The sequence below is a fragment of the Nycticebus coucang genome, chromosome 1 (genome assembly GCF_027406575.1).
Source record: "Nycticebus coucang isolate mNycCou1 chromosome 1, mNycCou1.pri, whole genome shotgun sequence".
Taxonomy (NCBI): Eukaryota; Metazoa; Chordata; class Mammalia; order Primates; family Lorisidae; genus Nycticebus; species Nycticebus coucang.
The window spans coordinates 159,566,400-159,574,038 of NC_069780.1; the positions used below are offsets into that span (position 1 = coordinate 159,566,400).

A 7,639-nucleotide genomic window follows, 5' to 3' on the forward strand; every position below is an offset into this window, starting at 1 on the left:
AGGAAAGCAAACTAATCCTGGCTCACTGGTGCATGACAAAGAACGTTTGTGTCCAGGGGCAGTTACATGTTCATTCTTGAAGAGGGAAATTCTTAGCTTAGGAGAGGAAATTCATTGTTTATATAATGTTGAAGTTGCAAGGACCAGGACAGGCTAATAAGAAAGATAATCTGAGCTAAGCAGGGCCTGCCTGTGTCTCTACTCATCCTGCTTAAGGACCCACCATCCATACTTCCATGGGAAGAAGGCAGTGGAGACAATAGGAAGGAAACTAAGGAAGGAGTTTAAAAAGGAATAGTCAGAACTAACTTAATGGATACTTGGGTTTTGGTTTTGTTTTTTAAGAAAGAAAAAATAGATTGCTGTGAAGACTTTTGTAGCTTCCGTTTACTCAGAAGTGTGTCTTTCAGGAATTCTGGCAAGGTGCTGTGGGTGGGTTTCTTGATCCATGTTATGTTGGCTCAAGCAGCTGCCTTCAGTGATATGTCCAAGACATCACTGAATCCTCTGAGGCTTCTTCATGTTTCCTCTTGGGATTCAGCCCCAGTTTCTTTCAAACATAGTAGCTGGCTCCCAAGAAGGAGCTTTCCCAAAGAGACAAGCCCAGATGCACATCTTACTCATCAAACCTCAGTTTGCACGTCACTTGCTAACGTCCTGTGAACCAAAGCAAGCCATGTGGTCAAGCCCCAAGTTTAAAAAAGGATTAATTCACATTTTCAGGAATAAGTGCTCTTGGGACTTCCAGAAATGATGTCAGCTTTTCTCAGGATGTCAGCACCTAGTATTGCCAAAGAGTCACTAAAAACATTTAGCTTCCTTGTATCTGTAAATATTCTCCACACCCCACCTTCTGATACAAGGAATATAGATTTTACAAATGTTGACATTCCCTCAGTATTAATATCCCCTTTGGAAAAAGCAATCATTTATATGCAAGAATTATTAACTGTTTTCATCATTCAATCCACTTGTAAAAAGAAGGTGAAATTTGAATCACCTAATTTTTATATTTGTTAGAAGTGCTTGAAATTATTAAATGAGATGTTTTGATTACCGGTAATGTCAATGATTTATGCCAGCCCAATTCTCCACCACCATAAATAACCACAAAGTAGCTACATTAGCATTCAAGATGTATCGTGAGGAAACTGTAGCATTTCAGGTTCAACCAGAAAGCAGGACCATGATGACTGATAGGAAAGAAGAGCTGTACCAGGAATTAGTCTTTCCACATTGTAGGCATTGGTGAAGAAATCTATAGAATGCTCTTAGCTCTGTTTCTGCTAAGTAAAACAGAAGTGACAATATGTGGTCAGGGCTGCCAGCTTGACACAGAGTCGGAAGAGTACGGACAACCAAAACCTTTGTCTGTCACCCAGCAACACAGAAGCTGGCAGCCTACACCGTGCAGCTGCACTACATATATGTGCCTTTTGCAGGATGTAGAGAAGCTGAAGAAAGAGACCCCTCAGGAGCCAGAGAAGCTGTGGTCTCAGCTGATGCATCAGGCCAAAAAGTGAGCCTGGAAACCAGTCACAGTGTGCACAGCACCACAGTTATGGGGCTTGGAATAAATCTTTGTAACAAAACAGCAGCTGCTTCATTTCATCTTTCAAATCTGATACAATTATTCTTGTGTCTACTCTTGGGGCTAACCTAAAATCAAAAAAGGAAGGCAATTTTGGGAAACATGTTTTCCAGCTTAGCTAATTGACCCAAAATGATAGTAACTATGCCCACCACCTATTAGAAATGGGACTGCTTCTTACCTAGTCGACTGGTCTCTGAAATCAAGCCAGAAGGCAGACAAGACTCCAGTTCTTAGTAGAAAATGGAGAAACTGCTTCTACTGAATTGCTGATGCCTGTTTTCTTCTCTTTTTTTTTAAGAACAAAAACAACTTTGACAAGACAAAAACAAATTATTTACAGTAGTTTTTCCTCAATTCAATGGGACAATTGTGCTTCTCCAGTTATCTTTCAACCAAACCCAAGCAGTGGCTGCCCCACCCCAACACCCCATTTTACACTGGGGGGGATGCCAACCAGAATTCAGCAGCATGGCTCCCTTACCCCTTCCACTGCTCAATGCACTGTAGGAGGGAAAAAAATCCCCTCCCCACTAGCCCAGTACACTCCCAGAGTCCCTCCTACAGGTATCGGCAGCAGGCAAACCAGACCTGGGCTCACAGACACGGTTGGGGTGGAAGAGGCTGGGCAAACAGCAGCTTCAACTAACCTTGAGGCTGCCATGTTCATTCTTCCCCAGCTGGCCTCAGGAGAGTGAGGATCCCTGAACCCCCTGGAGCATACCAGAAGACACAGGAAGAGGCCAGACAAAGGCAAAACAGAGCCCAAGAAACTTGCTCACTCACAGAGAGCACAACTCCTTCTCCTTAAGTAATCTATTCCCATTCTCACAGCAACACACAGGCTAAGCCACTCAGAAGTAGGGGAGCCTCTCTAAAGGCTTTAGGACACAGAGGACAAAATGTGTGTTGCTGCCTTCTTCCTGTCCGGACCCCTCAAGTCAATACCCAGGAATCCCTCCTGTGTCTGGCCCAGCAATTTCAGGAAACTAAAGGCTAGGGCTTCCGACCTATCTTTTGGCCCAGTAACAATGTTATTCAGAATAAAAATATTTTGGCTAATAATAACCTAGGATTAGTGTTTCTTAGGATATATAAAGATGGGACGTATTGCTGTTGATACTGTCAACAATGAAACAGCAAAAGAAAAAAATGAGGGTGAGGGAGGAGCACAAGACCAACTGCGGCGCCCACCCAGTGGCTCACGCCTTAAGACCAACTGTGAAACTCAGGGTAGGCACCCTGCAACTCCAGGCTAAAGAAAAGTGAAACAAAGACACAACGAACAGGCTTTAACCCATCTCCAGCCCCACTACCTCGGAAGGCAGTTCCTGGGGCAGCTGCCGGCACTGCCCACTGCTTCTTCCCGCTCAGTTCTGCCGCCCTGGGCAACTGGGAGGCTTCCTGACCAGTAGGTGGCTCACTTCCCCCAAATTGGAGATGGTGGGAGTTTATGATACTCCAGCCTCACTAATCCCCAAGTTCCTTTAGGAAATTCAAAACTCAGGCTGCGGGGCAAAAGCGGTAGAGAATAAAGAAGGGAAAAACATTAAAGAAAAAAATATCCACTGCTTCAGTCTAGCTTACTTCCCCACCTCCTCCCAAAATACAGTAAATAAACAAAAAAACCGAACACCTCTCTGGTTTTACCATCTTTCTGTCTGCTCTGCACCTGGAAGGTTTAGTCAGACTCTGTTGGACTATCTTTTGGCCATGGCTTTATCCCCTTCTGTGACTGATGCAGAAGAGCCAATGCCTGTAAGGTTTTGTTTTTTCTTTTTTTCTGCCCTTTTTGGTAAACCAAACCAACAATATAACCACCGTTTGGAATTTCACACACAACTGCAGAGATTTAGCTGGTCCCCAAAATAAAAGCACTCCTTCCTTCCAAAACACTCCCAAATGGCAGGGCTGGGTCATTCCTAGTTCATCAGATTCCATCATGTAATGCATTCTCATTCCCCACACCTGGGCTAACTACTGCCATTAATGCAAACCACAGCAAAAAGGGAAAAATAAACAGTTTAGCAAAAACCTAAACATTCAACTGGAGTCGGTTCCGTTATATCTGCTGGGCTCCTCTTTTCTTTTGTTCACAGCTGGCTTGATAGAAAGAGGCACAGCTCAGGGGCAGTTTGGACCCAGCATAGGTGTGAACTTGGCAGGGTTCCTGAGCCCAGCCCTGGAAACTAGGCTGGAACAAAGGTGTCCCAGGAATCCTCTGGAGAAGCAGCAGCAGCAGCACCATGCCTGTGGCCAATCTCTTGGCATCACCACTGAGGGGAGGCCTGGGGAAATGGCAGAGTTAGCAGAGGAGAGGTCCCCTGTCACTGTACAGTGATGCCAATTGGCGTCTTCCCGCTGAAGACCTCTGGACAGAGATGATCCTGATGTTTGGCAGCAATCCATAGAAAACCCTCTGTATGGAAGGGAACCAAAACGGAAACCCAGGACAGCTGGCTCAAGCCTTGAACACCCCTGCTGGCAGATGCCTACTTGCGGTTTTCAGAGACTAAAGGGATGGGAGTGTGCAGTAATGGGAGCGATGGGTCCTGCTGCTTCTGAAGCTCCATCTCGGCAGCCCTCTGTAGCGCCACCTCCACCAGCAATTGGAAGCTGCTGAAGTCTTCTTTGTCCTGCTCTGGAGGTGTCGGCAGAGGCGTGTTGAAGAATCACCTGTGGGAATTCCAGCCTCAGCCCGGGTCAGCAGGGTGAGGATGCTACCAGGGGTCACCAGAGGCTTGGAGGGCTCCAGCTCTCCCTGTGGGAAGGGGGCTGCTGGCTTTTCCCCCTGGCCTGAGTGGAGTGGCATGGAGCACACGGCCAGAGACAGCACATCGGTGGGGGCTGGTACAGACACGGCCAGCATTGAGGGGCTGCTGCCACGGGGGAGGGCCACATCTGAGGTTTTACCCCCATGGCGGGAAATGGTGAAAGGATTAGGGTCTTTGCCATCCTTCCGAAGCATGTCTGGCAGAAGCCGCCGCCGGGCATTGATAAACCAGTTACATATTCAGCTTCCGGGGAGTCCTGTCTTACTACACACTACAGCTCCGGTCAGCAAAATAGCATCTGCAACGCTGACAGGTTGGTCTGTCCAGAAAGGCTCAGCTTCTCCTGCTCTGAGGGATAGGCGTTACAGCGGTGCGAGTACAGCCAGCCCCGAAGGATCTTCACCGACGCCTTGGGCAGGTTCCCTCTGCGCTTCCTCTTGCCTGCCAGAGACAGGAGGCCTTGGTCTTCGCCTAGATCACTGTCTGACATGGTGTCTAGCTGCTAGGCTGGACCTTGGGCAAGCTCCGTTCTGGGGTGTGAGCGGCCCTCTCCCAGGGTGGGATCCTAGGGAGCTGGGCCCCCCCACCGGGGTTTCCAGTGAGCTTCCTCTGGTGGCTGGAACTGCCTCCTTCACCCCTGATGCCTGTTTTCAATTGCCTCAATATTTTCTTGGTAACTCAAGCCAAGAAAATAACACCAAAAACAAGGATTTTTGTCCTTCACTCAACAAAGATAGGGTAAGAAATAGATTTTGAAAAATAGTGGGAGTGTTATTTTTTATTTTCGCCCGAGAACAGCCTAAGGAAAGGGAGATTGGTCAATGCCAAAACTGACAAATGACTTTTGAAAGGCAATTTTTAAAAATAATGATTATTGCAAGAATCATGGCCCCACGCCACCTCTTCACAATAACCTGATAAATGATACATCACTCGAGCACAAGAATTTTATTGAAAATAATAACTATTAATAAAAAATAATCATTGTTACATATTTGAAGAGAACTAATTTCTTTGAAATTCTTCTTTTGATGACTTTTCATATGCTTTATCCTCCATTTAAAAATGCCTTTTCCAGTATGGGTACAATGGCTTATCCTGTAACCTTAGCACTTTAGGAGGCTGAAGCAGGAGAAACTATGAAACTGTGAAACTATGGTGATGGGAGTTCTGTCCTTAATTAGCTTCTCATCTTGAATGTTATTAGAGCATACAAAGGCTACTGACTTATGGACATTGATTTTATATCCTGAGACATTACTGTATTATTTGATGACTTCCAGGAGTCTCATGGTTGAGTCTTTGGGGTTCTCTAAGTATAAGATCATGTCGTCAGCAAAGAGAGAGTTTGACCTCCTCTGCTCCCATTTGGATTCCCTTTATTTCCTTGTCTTGCCTAATTGTATTGGTTAGAACTTTCAGCACTATGTTGAACAGTAAAGGTGACAGAGGACAACCTTGTCTGGTTCCAGTTCTAAGAGGAAAAGCTTTCAGTTTTACTCCATTCAGTAAAATATTACTTCTGGGTTTGTCATAGATAGCTTCAATCAGTATCAGAAATGTGCTGCCTATGCCTATACTCTTCAGTGTTCTAATTAGAAAATGATGCTGGATTTTATCAAATGCTTTTTCTGCATATATTGAGAGGACCATATGATCTTTATTTTTGCTTCTGTTAGTACAGTGGATAACGTTTATGAACTTGCATATGTTAAACCAGCCTTGCATCCCTGGGATGAAACCTACTTGATCATGATGTATGACTTTTTTTGATGATAAGCTGTAATCTATTGGCTAGGATTTTGTTGAGAATTTTTGCATCTGTATTCATGAATGAAATTGGTCTGAAATTCTCCCTTTTAGTTGGGTCTTTTCCTGGTTTTGGTATCAGGGTGATGTTTGCTTCGTAGAACATGTTGGGGAAGATTCCTTCCTCCTCAGTTTTTTGGAATAATTTCTGCAGTACAGGAATAAGCTCTTCCTTGAAGGTTTGATAGAATTCTGGTGTGAAGCCATCTGGACCAGGGCATTTTTTGGTTGGAAGATTTTTTATTGTTTCTTTGATCTCAGTGCTTGAAATTGGTCTGTTCAGGAGCTCTATTCCTTCCTGGCTAAGTCTAGGGAGAGGGTGTGATTCCAAATATTGATCCATTTCCTTCACATTGTCAAATTTCTGGGCATAGAGTTTCTGGTAGTATTCAGAGATGATCTCTTGTATCTCTGTGGGATCAGTTGTTATTTCCCCTTTATCATTTCTGATTGAGGTTACTAGAGATTTTACTTTTCTATTTCTAGTTAGTCTGGCCAAAGGTTTATCTATTTTATTTATTTTTTCAAAAAACCAACTCCTTGTTTCATTAATTTTCTGAATGATTCTTTTGTTTTCAATTTCATTGATCTCTGATTTAATTTTGAATATTTCTTTTCTTCTACTGGGTTTAGGATTAGATTGTTCTTCTTTTTTCCAATTCCATAAGATGGCTCGTAAGTTTTTTGATGTGCTCTTCTTGTTTTTCGAATGTATGCATCTAAAGCGATAAATTTTCCTCTCAAAACTGCTTTTGCAGTATCCCACACATTTTGGTATCTTGTGTCTTCATTGTTGTTATGCTCAAGGAAGTTAATGATTTCCTGTTTTATTTCTTCCTGCACCCATCTGTCATTCAACAGAAGGTTGTTTAATTTCCCTGCCTTTGTGTGGGGTTGAACGTTTTCATTAGAGTTGAGTTCCACATTTAGTGCCTTATAGTCTGAGAAGATACAAGGTAAAATTTCAATTCTTTTGATTCTGTTGAGGTTTGTTTTGTGGCCTAGGATATGATCAACTTTGGAGAATGTTCCATGGGGTGATGAGAAGAATGTATATTCTTTATCTTTGGGATGGAGTTATATAAGCGTCTATCAAGCACAGTTGTTCTGGGGTCTCATTTATTTTTATTTTTATTTTTATTTTTTTTTAATTTTTTTATTAAATCATAAGTGTATACAATGATATGATTATGGGGCATCATACACTCACTTCATAAACCATTTGACACATTTTTATCCCAGTGGTTAACATAGCCTTTCCGGCGTTATCTCAGTTACTGTGCCAAAACATTTATATTCTACATTTACCAAGTTTCGCAAATACCCCTGTAATATGCACCACAGGTGTGATCCCACCGATTCCCCTCCCTCTACCCACCCCCCCCTTTCCCACTTCCCCCTATTGTTAAGTTGTAGCTGGGTTATAGCTTTCATGTGAGAGTCCCAAATTAGTTTCATAGTAGGG

At 43.5% G+C, this 7,639-nt stretch overlaps 1 pseudogene; it reads right to left on the reverse strand.

The window, feature by feature from the left end:
- Positions 1-4,083: 4,083 nt before the first annotated feature.
- LOC128589950 (homeobox protein TGIF2-like) lies at positions 4,084-4,855 on the reverse strand (annotated as a pseudogene).
- Between the last annotated feature and the right edge of the window lie 2,784 nt (positions 4,856-7,639).